The sequence below is a fragment of the Tupaia chinensis genome, unplaced genomic scaffold (assembly GCF_000334495.1).
Source record: "Tupaia chinensis unplaced genomic scaffold, TupChi_1.0 Scaffold000007_1, whole genome shotgun sequence".
NCBI lineage: Eukaryota > Metazoa > Chordata > Mammalia > Scandentia > Tupaiidae > Tupaia > Tupaia belangeri.
The window spans coordinates 3,199,242-3,205,397 of NW_006159436.1; the positions used below are offsets into that span (position 1 = coordinate 3,199,242).

General features: G+C 39.6%; 1 long non-coding RNA gene across 3 annotated transcripts in view; it reads right to left on the reverse strand.

Annotated features, from left to right (window-relative positions):
* The window catches only part of LOC102502995 (uncharacterized), a 107,089-nt gene extending 101,314 nt beyond the window's left edge, over positions 1-5,775 (reverse strand). For all 3 annotated transcript variants that reach the window (XR_333168.1, XR_003551501.1, XR_333167.1), the window contains exon 1: positions 5,680-5,775. This is a non-coding gene — a long non-coding RNA (uncharacterized LOC102502995). The remainder of the gene's footprint in view (positions 1-5,679) is intronic.
* Positions 5,776-6,156: the final 381 nt, after the last annotated feature.

The window sequence follows — 6,156 nt, forward strand, 5'->3', positions numbered from 1 at the left end:
AGGGGCAGGGGCAGGGGCAGGGTAGGAGATTTCTCTCTCTCTCTCTCTCTCTCTCAAGCAAGTGCATACATCCTATAGCAAACAACAACAAAACCCCAAAAAGAAATGGACTTTTCCCCATCCAAATTCACAGATCCTTTGCCTTAAGCAAATATTGTTTTCTCTCATTGGATTTCTTCACTCTTTCTAGAATCTGATGTAAGTTCTTACTTAAAAAAGACAGCACAGAAAAGCTCAATTTAAATGCATTTTGGGAAATCAAGTAGACTGTGGGTATACAGAAAAATCTACACAAAAATCTGGAAGAACATCACACTGGCAAGACAGGTTTAGACTATGCTATAGAGGATCATGAATAAGAAGACTTTCTACTAAAATAGATAGAGAATGATCATAGGAGGGGTTTCAGAAGCAAAATAATGTAATTGAGCAAGTGATCTCAGAAGACTTATAGACTATCTTTTGAAAAGTCAAATTCTGGGACCAGCAGTTAGCATAATGGCTATGTGGCTGGACTTCCATGTAGTAGACCATGGTTCGAGTCCCAGATCCAGTGGCTTAAACTCACACCAGGCACGTGTGCATGCATGCCCTAGATCCCAAGAGGAGAATGGAGAACAAGGGATTGTGGCGTGGCCATCCGCCCTGGGGGCGATTTCTTGCTTTCTGTATCTCTGTCTCTGTCTTTCTGGTGAGCGCACGCACCCTATAGCAAAAACCTCTCCAAATAAAGAAAAAGAAAAATTCTCTTTTCTTGATGGTTCCTCAATTGAGTTTTTATAAATGAATGAATTTTTGCTCAGATAATACATTTTGCATGTAATTTATTGGTATTGCAGTGTTCTTGCTTACTGGCTCTGTTAGGAGACTCAAAAGTAGAAGCAGCTCCAGCAGCGGCTACCCTGAAGGCATTGGTGACCACTGCCTTTCAGGTACTGTGTTGATGGCAATGGCTGAGCACTGAATCATTGATCAACTGCCAAGGGCTTAATCCAATTCATTTGCTGAATGGCTGGAACAACTAGGCAAGTGGCACTACAAATGCTTAACCACAGAGCTGGCTTACCCACTCATACATCAATTGATTTTTTTAGCCCATATTGACAGCTGGGACACAGAGTAATCTCCCAGTGGTTCTTTCATTGGCATTCCACGGACGAGGCTGCTCAGGTGAGCAAGTGTCCTTCCTTTCCTTTCTGTGCTGCCAGCACAGTTCTCAAAATCTAATATGACACTTTTGGAGAGAGAGGGCCACAATCTTTGAGGATGCATTATGGTCTCCAAGGGATATGGTGAAGCAGCTGTAATGCCAATTCAGGCTCCTGGGGCTTGGCCTTAGAGAGCCCTTACCGTGAAGGAAAGTCTTATTTAAGTCAGTCAAATTCTTGACTTGCACTTTTCAAAAAGGCAAATGCAGCTCCTTAGTAAATCACATGGGGAGTTTTTGTATCATATTCTGCAGGAATTCTTGTATATTGTCTTCACAATCATCCACCAACTATTTCAATTTTTAGGCCCATCTTGCTTTTATCTCCTTTTTCCATTCTCTTTATTATGTAGACTGACAAAGACTTTCTTTAGCAGAGAGGAATCTGTTTCAAAGGCAGACAGGAGGGTCCAGATGTTGGCACAGCAGTAGCATACACGATTGAGAACTCATAGTTGCCTTCAGACAGGGTCAGTGAGTTACCATATGGGGTGGTCCTGGCTTCGTATCTTGGAAACAACCGGGATATGCATGCCTGCTATCTTGGCTGGTCAAGACTAGGGGTGGATTGCAGTGTGAATACCCTGCCTCTCTCTCTTTAACAGAATAATTAAATAAACTAACTTAAAAATAATGGAAAAGAAGGGTGGATGGAGAAGAGACAAAATTTGTGCTGGCAGTTGCAGAACTTTCTTTAAAGGGGTGGTTGATGAGGAAGTTTTCGAACAATCCCACATTAATCATTTTGCCCTTATCTCACAATCAAAGTCTAAAGGCTGGTCAAAGTTGAAAGCTTTGGAAGGCATCATTCTTTTTTAAAACTTTAAATTTTTATTGTCAGTAGGCACATATGCTTGTCGGAAAAAGAAAATACAATATGTATTGTACTGTAGTTGGTTAACGGGGGAAAAAGAGAAAGAAAGAAATATATAGAAACAATTAGAGAGAGAGGGAGAGAAACTTCCAATGGGACACAGTCATGCTGCAATCCTTTTTCCTCCACTAAATTCCGGCATGGTTTTTGGCATATGTGCACATTCTCCAAGCATGTCCTTCAAGCCATTGGAGCTGGGATTCAAACTGTGGTTGGTCATGTAAGATCTGGCTCTCAATGCATAGCGCCCGGTGGTTTTGCTGCTAGGCTGGCTCAGGAGGTCATCATTTCCAAAGCGATCATAGAGAGATTTCCAAAGTGAACATTGAGGAGGGCTTCAAAGAGATGAACTAAATGATGTAGTCGTGACAGAAAAGCAAAACTGGCCTCAATCAGAAATGAGAATGCTATTAGCTCTGTAAATGAAAAGCCCAAGGATGACATCATCTTCAGAAGCAGCTGAATCCAGGTGTTAACATGATATTAGCCAAATGTCTTGTTTCATCTTTCTGTTCTCTGTTGGCTTCATTTCCGGGCAGATTATTTCTCAGTGGAGGCAAAGTTGGTTAGTCATAGTTATGATCTCAAGTGATAACCTCGGCCACCTAGACTTCCTCCCTCATAATTCAACTGGTACGCATTGGCTCAGAGTAGGTCACACAGTGGTCCCTGAAGCAACCTCTCTGTGAATGGCTGTGCCTAATTCTTTTTCTTATTTCTGGAACTGGGATGGACTGAGAGTGTTTGTATTGGAGAAAGAGGGTATGGTTCTTTAAAGAAACCAAGATGTTATTCCCAGACAAAATGGCTCAAAGGGTATTTGGCTGTAAGGAGAAGAAAAAAATGTCCAAAGCACTGCAAGCTCATTGCAATCACAGAACTGTAGCCAGAACAACATCTGCCAACACCCCACGGTGCTATTTGTTACTGCTGTGGCTTCAGTCTTGTGAGGAGCCATGACTAAAGTACTGAGGACTTCAGTAGGACTCTTAGGATTACCCTTCCAAATATTGAATCTCTCATGGTTTAGCTTGCCTGTGTGGTTCCCTCTTTCTCGGTTAGCTGAGCACCTGAGGTTCCCCTGTCACCAATTGCAGGACTAGGCATATCAATGTTATAATGAAATATGGGTGTATGACAGGGCAAGCCCAAATTTATAAACATATTTCAAACTTTTGGTCATGTCCTGTTGGCTAAATACAATTAACCAAAACAAGTCACATGACAAAGATCTAAATCAAGTGGCAGGAAAATATACTCCTCCCACAAAGATGGAGTACAGAGAATAAATATTTTACAGGCAGTAAATTAATCTACTACCTTCCTGCTTTGTGACTACATTTTGGTGACTCTATTTCTTTTCTTTTTTTTAATTTTTATTAGTTGTTATAGGGTGCTTATGTTTGCCAAGAGAGAGACAGACAGATAGAGAAAAGGGAAAGTGAAGGAGAGTGAAAAATCACTCCTTGGGTGAATGAACATGTCTCTTCCATTTTTCTCTTGGTATTTTGGGCTCAAACACACATGCTTTGTGTATTTTTCAAGTTGCCAGGTCTGAGACTTAAAGTGACAAATTGGTCATGTGGAGGCTCAGTCACCTTAACCACCATAGCAGAGATCTAGCTGGCTCCTAGATCTCTTTCTGTTCTTCAAATGCACTAAACTCATTCCTGCCTCAGGGTCTTTGTACTTACTTTTCCCTCTGCCTTTCCTAACATGGGTTCCTTTTTTTCATTCTTATTTCAGGTGTAATCTATTCAAGGATCTCTTCCTCGAGCTGTCTCTCCCATCTTGGTACTTTTTATTAGATCATTTATACTTTTATTCTAGTACTTATCACTATTTGCAATTACCTTTTTATTCTCATCTCCTTCTACCTCGCACCCCACATGTAAGAGTCTTTTATGTTGCTGGATAATGTGATGGAGGCAGGAGCTTGTGAAGAGCATGTCACATTTTTGTCTTTTTTTTTTTCCCTTATAAGCCCACTAAGACCCACTCATGGGGCATCACCCTACTGCCTAGTCATTTCCCAAAGGCCCTACCTTTCAACAACATAGTCCTCTCAATAGCATTCCAATGGCTCACCAAATTTTAACATTTGGGGGGAGAGACATATTTAAACCATAACAATGGTTGAACCCCCTTGAGTAATTATGTGATTGTACAAGTAAGAAAAGGCAGCCTATGCTCTGCAATTAGAGCAAAATTAATTACTGCCTTTGTTTCTCTAAGAGCAGGGATATTTTCAAGTGTTGCACTGCCTGTTGCTTGGGCTTAAGGTCATGCTCAGGGACTGAGATCCCACACTGGTCTTGGAGACTATGATTGTGTTCAGAAGCAGGTCTTAACAATTTTAATTTGAGGAGCTTCTCATTTGAATTCCCAAACTAATTTTAAAATCTTTCTTGATAACACTTCCTCTAACTTAATCATTTTCATTTCTAAAATAAAATACTTAGTAGACAGATATAATTCCAGATATTTCTACTCTGTAATAGTGAGGTAAAGAGATAGAATGGGCTATCCTGCAAGCTCCTCAGGTTTGAAAATCCCATTTCCTCTCTTTCATCCCCTCAACCTTAGTGCTGTTAATTGTTTCCTGAAGTTTCTAATATCTGGCTAGCCTAGCAACCTCTTTTTGTTCCAGTCTTCCAACTGTGTAATCTAGTCTTTGTATTAAATTCACTTTGTTTGAAACACCTAGCATGTTTTTTTTTTTTTTTCTAATTGGACCCTGACTAATACAAAAAAGTCAAAATAAATTTATTTTGATTTTAAATGAACTTGAACATTCTGGGTGAAGCAGCTGTTGGATAAAGATGTTTTCCTGGGAGAAAAATGGATTCTTATTGTAGCTCAGTCAGTTTTTCATTCTTTGACTTAGACCAAACACTTCACCTCTAAGAATCTCATTATTTACTTTCAAAATGAAGAGTTGAGTTCTATCTCTTCCAGAATATTTTCTACTTTAACATTCTATGATTCTGTAGTTTAGTCATTTCAACCTCATCCCAAAGTTCAGCCCACTAGATCTTTGAATTCCCTCTTTACCAAATCTCTTTATACCTCTTAATCACATTAGAAACCTCTTCTCTCTTACAGACATTGCTTTCCTATCCCAGAAAAACCTCCCTATAGCCTAATATAGTTAAGTAATTTCTTGACTAAACTGGTTTTCCCAAAGAGAATTTAACCATTCCAGAGAAAATTACCCCCTTCTCTCTAAGGCAGCTTAAGGATGGCCTTGTCTCATGTCTTGGTTCAATGAACTCCTAACTCTTCTCCAACTCTGTGAGTTCTGTGTTAAGCCACTTTCTCTCTTAGTATGAGGCTGCATGTTTTAACTATTACTGCTGGCAAGTCAATACTCTGCCTACCTTCTCTTCCTGACATGGGACAATAACAACAATAATAAACAGAATTGACTAAATGTGTAACAGATGCCCAAGTGCACCATGAGGTGAATGATTGTGGATAAGGAGCTGTCATCACTTACCTCACAAATATCCAACTGATACATGAGATTTAATTTATATGGAAATATGGATCACACTCTCAAGAAAACTTGAACATCAAAATTAAAAAGATTTTGTACCTCAGTGTTGGTGAATCCAATGAGGTATTCAAGGTCCCTCCTTTCTCTGACACAGACACACGAGATGTGCTAGAACTTGGTTCTTCTCTGTGTCAAATTGGTCTAATTCTTAATGCTTTGGGAACAATGTCAGAATCTTGGGCCAGAAAGGTGAAGCAGTTGGTTCTGGAATCCTACTCAATGAGTCATATGGTTTAAGTGAGATGACATGAGCCCTTCACTGAAGCTGTAGCAACTCTGAGTTAGAGACCAAAATTATTACTAAGAGAGTGAAAAGGAATAGAAAAACAGAACAGAGTCTTGAATAATGTTGGCTGAGAGAGAAGAAAAAGAACATCTCCTAGTTTAAGGTATCCTGTCATCACCCTTTCTATTAATTAATAACTGATATCCAGGAGAGAATAGTGAAAAAATGTGGTAGCTTTTGTTTGTTTTTGTTTGTTTGTTTGTCTTTTTGCTATTTAAGTGCCTCAGATT